Source organism: Hyperolius riggenbachi, chromosome 3, assembly GCF_040937935.1.
Source record: "Hyperolius riggenbachi isolate aHypRig1 chromosome 3, aHypRig1.pri, whole genome shotgun sequence".
In the NCBI taxonomy this organism is placed as follows: domain Eukaryota; kingdom Metazoa; phylum Chordata; class Amphibia; order Anura; family Hyperoliidae; genus Hyperolius; species Hyperolius riggenbachi.
Window position 1 is genome coordinate 168,161,918 of NC_090648.1, and position 14,234 is coordinate 168,176,151.

Below are 14,234 nucleotides of genomic sequence, written 5' to 3' on the forward strand. Positions count from 1 at the left end.
AAAAAAGAGGTTTCTTGCATCATTCACCCTCAAAACAAGTGTTGGAAGCTATTTAAGGCCAATTCGAATAGTCAGCTCGAATAGTTAGCTCGAATACCGACTCGAATAGTGAGCTCGAAGTCCGAGGTCGAATCGAATAGTAAAAATTATTCGACTCGAATATTCGAATGACCTCGACTAATTTACTATTCGAATTCGACCAAACTCGAATTTTAAAAAGGGGTATTTGAGCACCACTGAACCTCTCTATCTTTTAATCAAAGTATGTAAAAGACCAGAACATTGCACCCCTTGAGCTACGTACACACGACTGTCAAGGACTATCTTAGGCAAGAATCAATGTGTGTACAGGAGCCCCCGACGTTGCCTATGGGTCTGGGTGGAAATCAACATTGAAATACAAAACAATGAAATTGCTTTGAGTACCAGTCGTCTCTGACCAGAGACCTTTTTGTTTTTTTGCTGCTGCTGCTGCTGGATGTCATTCTGATTGGCTCACAGTGATCACAGGGTCAGGAGCCAAAGAAATCGGCTTCTGACCAGTGTATGGAGCTCGGCTGTCTATTAGACAACTAAGCAAGCAAACTGCAGCTGCACCCGAGTGAAGGGAACAGTGACAGCAATGGGACTAAGTGACTAGAGTGACTGAAATCTACACCCTGGCAGAAATAAACAACACAAAGATTTCAATTACCTCGATCTGTAAAACGGTTAATAAAGATTCTTCAATTCAAACCATATGTAGCAAATATGGTGACAATAACATGTTTGAGAGGTTTGTAATTAACTCAGAAAGTTGGTGTCATTAACTTCAGTGTAAAAAAACACAAAATTCACAAAGCTCTCTATTAAAGAAGTATTGCTACAGTAGAATGTAATACATTATTCAGGATCAGGCCCGCCATCAGGGGGGACATCCGTGACTCCCGTCACGGGCCCGGGCCTGCAGGGGGGCCCCATCCCCGCCGCGGCCCTAGCGGGTGCCGCCCGGCCGCCGCTCAACCTCCCCTGGTCGCTGCTCCCTCCCTCCCTCCATCCCTCTAGCCGCCGCCTCCGCCACCGCGTCAGACCCCGATCAGGCGGCGACAATAGTGCGGACACTAGGACCCAGCGCCCGCACTGATATGTGGAAGTGACGTCACTTCCGCATATAGAGCGGGTGCGTCCAGCGCCCGCTCTTACTGGTCGGGTCGCCGCTGATCTTGAGGTCTGACGCTGCTGGCAAGGTAGGGGAAGCAGCGGCGGCGGCTGGGGGGGCCTCCCTGTCACTCACTCACTAGCTAAAGGGCCTCCAGTCACTCACTCACTAGCTAAAGGGGCTCCCTGTCACTCACTCACTAGCTAAAGCGGCTCCCTGTCACTCACTCACTCCCTAAAGGGGCTCCCTGTCACTCACTCACTCCCTAAAGGGGCTCCCTGTCACTCACTCACTCACTCCTAAAGGGCTCCCTGTCACTCACTCACTAGCTAAAGGGGCTCCCTGTCACTCACTCACTCACTCACTCCCTAAAGGGGCTCCCTGTCACTCACTCACTACCTAAAGGGGCTCCCTGTCACTCACTCACTACCTAAAAGGGCTCCATGTCACTCACTACCTAACCTGGGGGTCCCTGTCAGAATCCAGGTGAGAGGTGTCTACCATAATAAGGGGGCATTCTGCCTATTTATGTGAAATGCTGTCTATTTATGTGCCTCATGACTGCTGAATTTGTCTTGTTGGGGGCCTAATGATTGAATTTTTACTTGTTGAGGGCCTCATGATTTGTTGGGAGCCTCAAGATTGCTGAATTTGTCTTGTTGGGGGCCTCATGATTTGTTGGGGGCCTCATGATTTGTTGGGCCTCATGATTGCTGAATTTGTCTTGTTGGGGGTCTCACGATTGCTGAATTTGTCTTGTTGGGGGCCTCATGATTGCTGAATTTGTCTTGTTGGGGGCCTCATGATTGCTGAATTTGCCTTGTTGGGGGTCACATGATTGCTAACTGAGAGACTATGGGAAAAGCTGAATCATTACCATATGAGACAATAGCATTAAACCTACTTTTTTAGCTTTTTTAAACAGAAAATAAAACTGGGAGGTTATAAAAATGATGGAGCACTTCCTCCTTCCGGCTTGAAGGAGGAAGTGCTCGATATCGAGGCTTGCAACGCGTCCATTCGGACACTTGCACCTCGTTGAAACGCTGGGCGGAGAGCGGCGTTCTGGGTAATTATCCCCGCCGCATCTAGCCGCTCAGCTGTGGCAATTAGAGCTAACTTGAATCACGAGTATCCACCGTGGTTATTCGTGACTAATTTGTGGACAGCAAGCCTCCAACTAGCTCTGCCAACATGTAATGGCTACGCACATTTCTCAGTTTGAGGGGGGGGGGGGGCGGGGACTGATGATTTGTGAGGGGGCCCAAAATTTCTGATGGCGGCCCTGTTCAGGATACCCAATTTTATGTTAATTATCCTAGTTTCAGCATCAGAAACACCCCCACACTGACAGTGGGCTGCCCTTTCTTGTAATGTGGGTTGCAATATGTTACCCTGGTACTGCCACCCTGACACACCCCAACCCACTTTCCAGTGCTTCCATCAGGTCCCCACCTCCACTCATCATCACCCATAACTATTGCAGCCTTCATGTGTGGAATCTTTACAGGCCATGTGGCCCCTGGAAGAATGTAATTAAAGCTATGTGGTATTTGGCTGCTCTTCCTCTTCCCCAGTGCACATATCCTTGAGTCAGTCCACCTGCTAAGTGTGTGTGGCCAGCACTGCAATGACTTTTCTTCAAACGGATTGTCTAGGCCAGTGCCAGCCTCACTCCAGGGGGATACATGGAAGAATATCACTTTTATTAGGTAAGTATAGAGGTGGGTATATCACTAGGTTTGCTTTACCTAGGAACCTCCTGGCTACTTACCACCACAGAATAGTAAGGATATGAGTACCCCTAACACACTGCTGCCTGACACTTGCACACTGCCAATGACTACTACGTAGGACTCTACAGCTATAATACTGAAGTCAGGGCCGGTTCTAGACTTTTTTCTGCCTGAGGCACCCGAAAATTTTCACCCTCAGTATAGGTAGGTAGGTAGGTAGCCAGGTGTCCCATGTATAGGGTAGCTAGGTATAGTTGCCCCAGTATAGGTAGCTAGTATAGTTTCCCCCAGTATAGGAAGCCAATATTGTTGCCCCCTGTATTGGTAGATAGTATAGTTGCCCCCAGTATAGGTAGCTAGTATAGTTTCCCCCAGTACAGGTAGCATAGTTGCCCCCACTATAGGTAGTATAGTTGCCTCAGTATAGGTAGTATAGTTGCCTCAGTATAGGTAGTATAGTTGCCTCAGTATAGGTAGCTCGTATATTTGCCCCTGTATAAGTATCCAGTATAGTTGCCCCAGTATAGGTAGCTAGTATAGTTGCCCGCAGGACCCATACCACCTGCTTCACCTGGCGTCATGGGCCAACCGCCCCTGACTGAAGTACAGTACATCAGGCACTAGAGTACAGTCAGAGAAATAGAATTATCATTATAAGTTAACTGACAGCTTAAATTGGAGTATGATAATTTAAAAAATAAATTATATATGTCTGAATGAATATTTTACCGCTTATCTTCAGGATAATGCCCATGCTTTTATGGAAAGCGGGCTAAATATACCCTAGGGCTTAATTCACAGAGGTGCGTTGACATGTGGCATAAAGGCCTCTTTATAACATGGCTTTCTGCATTGCATTGCACCACCTACAAAACGTGTACAGTGCAGCGGGTGCTTGTGGGATAACCGTGTGTAGTATCATATCACACTGCATGCAGTGTGCTACCGTAAATGCAGGCGTTAACAGTACAGTTAAGCATAATTTTCATTGCTTGTACTCTTCACTGTATGCGATGCAATGTGCAAATAACGTGCAATGCTCATTTCCCGAACCATTGTCTTGCGTTGCCTGTAACAGCATCAGCCACTGTGAACTTAGCCTTATGGTGGCCATACATGGTACAATTTTTTCATCCAATCTTACCATTTCTATGTAGTATAAGGGAAAATTAAGTGAATATACTGAAAGGATCATTTAGGCAGTTCCCTTATATTACATAGAATTGGTAAGATTGTATGAAAAAATTGTACCATGTATGGCCACCATTAGGCTATTTATGTTCACAATTTCCTTTGAAAGCCAGATATAATATTCCCTATTCCTCCACTGGAATGAGATTCCAAATGATTCATCTCCTATTCATCCAATCTCTATATTCACATTTAGTTATAGGTTTAGTTTCCAGCTATTCGGCATTACCTTTATTCACTTTCTTTATTCTGTTTCTTTGTACAGGATCTTGGCAATTATACAGTAGCAGTAAAAAGTATGTGAATCCTTTGGAATGATATGGATTTCTGCACAAATTGGTCATAAAATGTGATCTGATCTTCATCTAAGTCACAACAATAGACAATCACAGTCTGTTTAAACTAATACCACACAATTAAATAAACGTTTCCATGTTTTTATTGAACACACTATGTAAACATTCACATAACAGGTGCAAAAAGTATGTGAACCCTTAGATTAATGACATCTCCAAGAGCTAATTGGAGTGAGGTGTTAAGGTAGCCATACATCTAGCGATGTATGGGCAGATTCGACCAAGAGACATATCTCTCTCTAAATAAATCTGATAAGACAGAGATCTGCCCATACACCTCTGCCCAAACACCTCAGGCCAATTCCTGATCAATTTCAGCATGAAATCTCTCGAAAATTAGCCTTGTGCGCCACATCCACCGCCATGATGCTGTCGCCTAAAGTCAATGTCTCCCCAGTGCCCATGTAAAATGTATACATTACCTCTCCAAGGCCTACGCTTGTCCCCTGCTGGCTTCCGGCATTCCTCCGATAGCCGGCCTTTGACCTGAGCGACCGGAGCGATCGCTCAGGGCACCAGCTTCCAAGGGGGCGCCTATAGCTGGTTACCTATTATGAGGGCACCTACACCTGATTTCCTATACTGGGGGCACCAACACCTGGCTACCTATATATTGGAGGCACCTACGCCTGGCTACCTATGGGGGCGATGGAGACCTTCAACTGACTTCCTATACTGGGGGCACCTCTGCTTGGCAACATATATTGAGTGCACCTACATATGAGATCCTTTACTGGAGCACCTATACCTGGCTACCTACCTATACTGATTGTGCTGCCCGGAAGCTCCCTTCCACACTGAGTAGCACGCATGCTCAGTGTGAAGTTAATTATACTGCTGGTGGTAAAATACTAAATACAGTGGGTTGCAAAAGTATTTGGCCCCTTTGAAGTTTTCCACATTTTGTCATATTACTGCCACAAACCTGAATCAATTTTATTGGAATTCCACATGGTAGACCAACACAAAGTGGTGTACACATGAGAAGTGAAACGAAAATCATACATGATTCCAAACATTTTTTTACAAATAAATAACTGCAAAGTGGTGTGTGCATAATTATTCGGCCCCCTTTGATCTGAGTGCAGTCAGTTGACTATAGACATTGCCTGATGAGTGCTAATGACTAAATAGAGTGCACCTGTGTGTAATCTAATGTCAGTACAAATACAGCTGCTCTGTGAGGGCCTCAGAGGTTGTCTAAGAGAATATTGGGAGCAACAACACCGTGAAGTCCAAAGAACACACAAGACAGGTCAGGGATCAAGTTATTGAAAAATTTAAAGCAGGCTTAGGCTACAAAAAGATTTCCAAAGCCTTGAACATCCCACGGAGCACTGTTCAAGCAATCATTCAGAAATGGAAGGAGTATGGCACAACTGTAAACCTACCAAGACAAGGCCATCTACCTAAGCTCACAGGCCGAACAAGGAGAGCGCTGATCAGAAATGCAGTCAAGAAAAATCCATATCCTTCTCAGTTTAGGTTCCCTTTAAAGTGAACGTAAACCGTACCAAATAAAAAGTTTCACTTACCTGGGGCTTCTACCTGCTCCCCCGCAGCCGCCCTGTGCCTGCGCAGGTCCTCACCGATCCTCCATTCCCCTGCTGTGGCTTAGTTTCGATTCTACCGGCTGATCAGTCGGCAGTCCGCAGCGCTTGCATGGCCCTGGCCGCGTGCATCTTCGTACGCATTCATGTTGGCAAGAGTGTCCTGGCTGGGCAGGCACAGTAAGAAAATACCTCATACTGCACCTGCACAGGATGCTCTCGCTGACGTGAACACGAACGAGGATGCACGCGGCCAAGGGCGCACAGGCGCAGTAGACCACCGACTGATCAAATGGCAGAATCAAAACTAAGCGGCAGCAAGGAAACAGAGGATCATTGAAGACCGGCCCGAGCACAGAACGGCCGCGGGGTCTGGTAGAAGCCCCAGGTAAGTGAAACTCTTTTTATTTAGTACGGTTTAGGTTCACTTTAAAGTGTAACCGTCGGGCATAAAATAAAAAATCAATTCTTATAATAAGAATGCTAAGCAGCCAATCCAAAAGTTAAAATCACTATTACTTTTCTTGTTGATAAATTATCGTTTCCCTGACTCTTATTTGGTACATACAAAATTTGGTACTCAAATAGGAAGTTGCAGGGAATGCTGGGTTGTCGTTTTTTGCTTTTCTACTTACCCTCAGACTTAACTAATGCAGCCTGATTGGCTGAAGCCTCTTTCCCTCCTGTTTTCCCCTCCCGCACCTCTGTTCTTCTCTGATTGGCCAATATTTCTCATGCTGAGACAATGCACTTTCTATAGTGAAGGGCGGGCAAATCAGGCACAGGAGAGTAAGGAAGGAAATTACATCAGGATTGCCTTAAAAATAGCCACAGATAAAATGGGAAATGCTAATGGTGGCCACTAATGATCCAATCTTTTTCATCCAATCTTATCAAATATATGTAGTATAAGGGTAAACTGAGTAAATACATTGAAAGGATAATGTAGGCAGTTCCCTTATATTACATAGAAATGGTAAGATTGGATGAAAAAGGTTGGATCATTAGTGGCCACCTTAAGAAGGATTTTCTCTTTTTTTACTGTAGAAAAATCACAAAAATCAAAACATAGACAGTGCAATACATATGTTATGTAAGTAGAGCAAGTATTTATCTATTTATATACTGTATGTGTTGTTTTTTTTTCTAAGATGGTATGGCTGACAGCTCCTCTTCAACCACTTGAGGAGGACCGCAGTGTTAAACCCCCCTAAAGACTAGGCCAACTTTCAATAAATAGGCCACTGCAGCTTTAAGGCCATGTCTGATGCCCCCTCCCCCTCTTCCCCCTTTACAGTGTTTTTAAAATAAAAAAAAATGTAATTTCTTTTTTTTAAATAAATGTACGTATTTATTTATTTTTTCCCCTAACTCCCTCCCTCCCTCCAGCCAACCAATGACGGCGATCGGCTGTCATAGGCTTCAGCTCTCCTGTTTCCCTGGCGGACAGCTGGGTCACACAGCTGTCCCCAGTACAGCCCTGCCATAGATCGCAGTGCTGTACAGCCTAATTAGACAACGGTTTTGCAGTCTCATGCTGGGAATACATGGAGTGATCCGGCGGCACGATTAGCTGCCGGATCAATTCCCGCCGCATCCCCGCGGCCGCCCGGATCGATTCCCGCTCGTCTCCGCGGGTGCTTCCTTATTTTCCGCTCGATTCCCCGCTATTGTCCGCCCGCGGGTATCGAGCAGGGAATCGAACCGCGTGGTCATCGGACCTGTCGGATATTATCAATCGAGCCATCAGCGGCTCGATTGATAAGGAGCTATCGCTCCGTGTATTCCCAGCATAACAGATCGCCGCTGGGAGACTGATTGGGTAACAGTGCCCTCTGGAACTGCTAGGTTTCAGAAAGATTATAGTAATGACACGCCCACACTTTTTAGCCAATTAGAATGCTTCAAGTTGCAGATGTTGCTGGCTCACCTCAGCCATACTAGCTCTCATATCTATCCATGCAACACAAGTTGTGCTACTTGCACAATGCATGCTATGTCAGTGCCATAAATGGAAAGTAAATTGTGAATATACTCCATAGTGTGAATGCATTCTTCAACAACGCATACTTTACCAACCAATTCTATTTTCCATTATTAGTGATTAGGCTTCAGTACATTTATTTGTTACTGATTGACCATTTACATTCCACTTACATTACTGTTAACATAATGCTAGGTACACACGATGCAATTTTCTGACAGATTTTCTGTCAGATCAATTATTTCCAACATGTCCGATTGGATTTCCAATTGATTTTTCGATCGATTTTCCATTGACTTCTATGAAAAATCGTTCAAAATTGATTGGAAATCAGATCAGACATGTTAGAAATAATCGATCTGACAATAAATCTGTCAGAAAATTGCATAGTGTGTACCGAGCATTAACCACTAGAGCAAGCAATCCCCTGAAACAGCAGGGCTTGGTTGTTATGGGTTACCTCACAGATCTGCTTGCTTTCCTTACAGAAAGGTCTTTCTGAAGGGACTGCTTTTACTTGATGTTTCTAGAAATGGAAATGATATAACCATGCCATTTTAGAAGTTATTTTATGAAATTCAGCAGAACAAGCCCATTCTGATGAGAGTTATTATAGAGAAACCATTAGAATCAATTGACTTCTTTTCAGTTATAAACACACTGAGTAGTCTCTATGTTTATGCAGCCAGCATGTGAAGACTTCTCTCAGGGTGCATGTTTACAGCATAGCAGATAAGAAGTGTTTAGGGCTGATTTAGCATAAGGTTAGAGCAAAATTAAAGCATGAATGTTGTAAATGGGGTGAGAGTGTGGTACAGACAGGGAAATTGGCCACACCGTTGCTACTATCCTATTAGTAAACAGTTGATAATCTTTTGATATTGAATAAAGCTTTGCCATTTGAAGGATATTTATTGGCACCTATGCTCCTTATTTCTTCACCTTCCTCAAATATTTTTTTCCTGATTTACCATAAAGTAAAAGCAAAATCAGAGCAGATTTCAGATGCTCACTGAAGTATTCAGACTGGTTGCTCTGGGAAATAGTTTAAATTTTGCTTCAGGTTTTCTTTTTTTTTTTCTTTTTTTTTCTTTTCATAAAACAACAGTTTTCAGGCAGATGTGTTACAATTTACACAATGCAAGCTTTCAAAAAAATAAATTAAAAAAAAATTAACTTGTAACAGAAACAATGTTTTCACCTGATCAACTCTACTGCTGAATTAGCAGGCAAATGTACTTCAGAAATACTGAGCTGTAACCCATGGCAACTAATAGTAACTTAATGTATAGGAGGAGAATTCTGACTGACTGGCTGCCTTAGATTACTGCACATCTCCTCATATTAGTTCCTGGTAAATGATTACAACTTTCAGGCAATTGTACTGAGTGATTGTGAAGTCAGCAAAGGACTTTATAAAAACCCAAATAAACATTACAGTACAGCAGTAAAAAAAAAAGAATTCAGGCTTACCTTTCACCATATAGAGACTCTAGCAGGCAGAGCAATGTGGAGCAGTCTCATGTGCTTCTCTGGCAAGGCAAGAGGATGAGTGAGAAATCAGCTTCTTCCCAACAAATCACCTTCACACTAATTCACAAGATTCCATTCACAGCATTACAGTCACCAACATCAGCATCCAAACTGATGCACTATTAACACGAAAAACGAGATGAGACTTATATCCTTTAAAGGGACGTTGGAAAAGGCAGATCATCCAATCTTTCTGTCTTTACTAGAAGATCATATATATATTTTTTAAAAAATCAAGTGAAAAGTTTACAAATAACATACAGTAGCAAATCCTGCACAGGACTGCCAGAGATGAGTGGTTGCTTAGCAAATGTCAGGCAGATGTCTCTGTGTCCTTCCAGCTGGGATTCATTATGTAGTGAGCTTTTAGCTACTTGCCTCCTTGTTGAGGTACCACTGAGGTGTGAATGTGCATTATATCCCTACACCAGCCTCCAGCACACTACAATGCAGCGGCAAGTTTCCCTTCACCCCAAACACTAAATGAACAACAAAAGGATAACATTAGCAAGGCTAATGAAAGGAAAATGGGCTTTTATTATCCTAATTGGTAATGTGTAATGTGCAGCAAGCAGAATCCCCTCCAGAGCTCGGGAAGGAATGAAGTGAACGTGTGTATCCCAGGGGGGCTGGTGGCTGTGATGTCACGCACCTGCAGCAGAGCCATGGATAAAGCAGCTACTGTAAAGCAGGGTGTCTCATCTATCTTCATCAGCCCATCACTTGCAGTTTTCTCATACACATTCAAGAGATTCCAGGACTCTATATTCGTTTATTTAAGTCCATAGGAATTTTAAGGTAGAAGTGTCAGCATTTTCCAAACTGAAATCAATTACAAGTAGCTGCTGTAGAGAGTGGATTTTTTTTTAAAATAGAATGTGTCAAAGTGTTAAAACTGAATATTGGTCTGGACATGCAGTGCCCTAGATAGACAAAAATAATATATTTTGGACTCTATTTCAGAAACTATTTTTCTGAGGTTAGGTTCACAGAGGGATGTTGCGATCCCTGTCTAACAGGAGCATATCGGAATCAGGAAGTAGAACCGCACGCTACGGCCGCATTGCGTCACATACAGTGAAGCATACAGTCAATGAAAACTATGCTTCACTGTACCTGTTAACACGTGCGTTTAGCGGTAACCCACAGCATTGCGTTACTATACCTCAACCTGTTATACTGCAACGCTCCTGCCAAGCTGTGAACATCACGTAGTTGTTGCATTGCCGCAACGCTCCACGGTGAACTAAAGATATGCAAAAACGGAAAAGGGATTTTTTAATGTCCTGTATATCTATATACTTTAGTTTTGTCTTTTGGCATAACATTAAACTTTTTGTGGCGATTTTCTACCACCAAAATGATCGCTTCTGATTATTTCAGCCAGAAGTCTTTAAGTGAACCCGAGGATGAGATGGAAGGATGCTTAAAGGGCAAATGTGAGGAGCTAAAAAAAAATAAAGATCTACTTACCTGGGGCTTCCTCCAGCCCCTGGCAGCCGATAAGTCCCTCGCCGCAGCTTCGCTTCCAGCTGGTGGCCCGGGGTCCCCAACCGGCATATACTGTGTCTACACGAGCGCCGCTCGCGATCGAGCTCATGTGGTCTAGAGTTTTCTGTGCAGGCGCAGAACTACTGCACCTGCACAGGACACTCCAGACCACGTCAGCATGATCGTGAGCGGTGCTCGTGTCGGCACAGTAGATGCTGACCTTGCGAGGTTGGCATCTGCAATGGAGGGGCCACCGGGCCACCGGCTGGGAGTGGAGCAGCGGCGAGGGCACAGGACGGCTGCCAGGGGCTAGAGGAAGCGCCAAGTAAGTAAGTATGAAGGAGGAGTGTGCTAACCTGACAGGCGAGAACACTCTGCAGCAAATTGGGAAGGGGCACAATTAGCTTAAGGGGGGAGACTTGGGGGGGGGGGGGCATATAGACACCTCTGGGTCCGTGGGCAATATTCCAGTTTGCCACTATGATATTACATATCTATGATAAGCCCCTTTCTAGAGTCTATACAGTACAATTACACTCGACAACAACATAAATACAATACAGGGGGGTTGAAATACTTGGGGTTCTTTTGGGGCACCTGTCTTTATCAGCAGTGTGGAATGCAATATGGCTCCTGTATGTTTAATAGAAGTTTTCTCTGCGTTGCTTGCAGTCTTCCTGCTGCTTAAAGAGTCCCTGTAAGGAAGTCCATTCACTTCTAGCTCTTTCGCTCCACACACAGCTTGCTGCCAGCTCCTCCTCTAGTATAAGTACATTTTTACTGGATGTAAGGGCTGCTTTGCACTGTGGTGCTTTTCAGGAGTGTTTCAGCGCTTTGCCGATCTCATAGTCTAAAATTGGTTTTCTTATGAGACAGTGCTGGTAATGTCTCCATGCAATTCGCTCGTCATCGTGGGACATCCATGGGATTTGTCTTCCTGGGTCGCAAGGTGGGTATGTAGCTTTTGAGCCTTGCCCAGGGCCGGATTTACCATATGGCACTGTAGGCACGTGCCGCGTACGTACAAAAAGGGCGCCCGGACAAAAAGGGTGCGGGGTGTAAACTCTAATTAATAATTAATCATTAATAGCGTTTGTAAAAATAGTGTGCTATATTTCGTTTACAAATAATGTTTAACAAAATTATAAATCATTAAATAATGTTTATGAAATTGGAAATTGTGAAAACGTTAATCTTCCCTGTTTCAAAAGTTAAACTTATAATTACGTTTATTAAAAAAACAATAATATATGTTTAATTGTTATAATTGTATATTATTGTGAACTAGCAAACCCAAGCCCGTTTAAAAACGGGCTCTAGGTCTGTGTTTCTTGCCACCCCTGCCGCAGGTTACTGCACATGCATGCGCACCTGCTGCAGGCACGCACCCGCCGAACACGTGCATGCACACCCGCTCACACGCTCGCCCGGCTCCCTGGCCTTGTCCTCCTGTCTCTTTGAGGCTGGGTCCGTGCTGTGCACATGCGCAGTAGCAAAAAGCACAGACCCAACTACACAGGGACAGCGTGCAACAGGGACACAGGGAGATTATTATGATACTAGCCGACCCGTGGCGTAGCATACGCCACATAAGAGGGTAGAGGGCAGTAAGGGGGTATTGGGCACAGCGGCTGGGAGGGAGGTTGGACACCCCCCCCCCCCCTTGGTCCCCCATGTGCGCTCCCCCTCTTGCTTAAAGAGACTCTGTAACAAATTTTTCAGCCTTAGTTCTTCTATCCTATAAGTTCCTATGCCTGTTCTAATCTGCTCTGGCTTACTGCAGTCTTTCCTAACTGCACTGTCTCTGTAATAAATCAATGTATCTTTCCTCTGTCCTGTTTGTCGGGCTAAGGATTGATTGTGTGGAATGTGCAGGGCTGCTTGTGATTGGTAGAAGCGATACACACCCTCTGCAGGCCCCCTGCATACTGTGAATGACTCACACACTATGCTTAGCTGAGCCTATTAGAAGCTGGTTAGTTTGGTTGTAAACACTGCCTAAAACTGTTAATTACAAGCCAGGATTGCAGCAGAGAGTGGCAGAAACAGCACAGAGGGGCACAGGAGAAAATAATGAATAGAATGGTATGCTTTTTATTGTAAGAATATTAGAGTACAGATTCTCTTTAAGCACAGTAGCAGCCGCCACTATTAGTAAGAGGCAGCAGGCGGGGATGACTCACCTCTTCCGTGTTCCATCCTGCGTTCCACTGTCATCACTTCCTGCAATGCCGCACACTGTATTGGTGTAATTTGCCTTTTTAAAACAGAAGGAAATCTGCAATAATTCAGCTATAAGTGAACATTTGTGGTTACCCACAATGCACTGCTACTAAATATGCAAATTACCCCTTTTCCCCCATGGTAAGCCAAGCTAGCATATAGCTTTAATATTTACACAGTCATATCAAACCCACATGTGACAGTCTGTTTCAGACTTTTGGCCCTCATCTGTACATGGCAAGGATAGATATATTTGTATGAGATAGGGCTTGGACCAGTACAACAGAGTAACCAAGCAGCTCAGGGTGACCCAAACCACTCAGAATGTATAGGGGGATAAAAGGGACCAAAAAGACCTCCTACTAAAAAAAAGCAAAGCTTGGTGTAATTTGCCTTCCTAAAACAGAAGGAAATCTCCAATAATTCAGCTATAAGTGAACATTTGTGGTTACGGCCACTGCTACTAAATATGCAAATAATTCCTTTTCACCCTTGGTAAGCCAAGCAAGCATCCAGAACCACTGGTGTATTGCAAGCCTATAGCTTTACATTGTACACAGCCATATCAAACCCACATGTGACAGCCTGTTTCAGACTTTTGGTCCTCACCTGTACATGGCAAGGATTGATACGGCTGTATGAGATAGGGCTTGGACCAGTACAACAGAGTAACCAAGCAGCTCAGGGTAACCCAAACCACTCGGAATGTATAGGTGAATAAAAAGGACCAAAAAGACCTTCTACTAAAAAAAATCAAAGCTTGGTGTAATTTGCCTTCTTAAAACAGAAGAAAATATGCAAAAATTCAGCTATAAGTGAACATTTGTGATTACCCACAATGCACCGCTACTAAATATGCAAATTATTCCTTTTCACCCTTGGTAAGCCTAGCAAGACTATAGCTTTAAGTTTTACACAGTCATATCAAACCCACATATGACAGCCTGTTTCAGCCGTTTAGTCCTCATCAGCAGATGGCAAAGATTGATACGGCTGTATGAGATAGGGCTTGAACCAGTACAACAGAGTAAC

The 14,234-nt window shown here is 44.1% G+C and overlaps 1 protein-coding gene across 1 annotated transcript in view; it reads right to left on the bottom strand.

Moving 5' to 3' along the window:
• LOC137563132 (gonadotropin-releasing hormone II receptor-like) overlaps window positions 1–8,456 on the bottom strand; it is a 59,960-nt gene extending 51,504 nt beyond the window's left edge. The window contains exon 1 of the mRNA XM_068275218.1: window positions 8,416–8,456. The gene's annotated coding sequence lies outside the window, so the exon portion shown is untranslated. The remainder of the gene's footprint in view (window positions 1–8,415) is intronic.
• Between the last annotated feature and the right edge of the window lie 5,778 nt (window positions 8,457–14,234).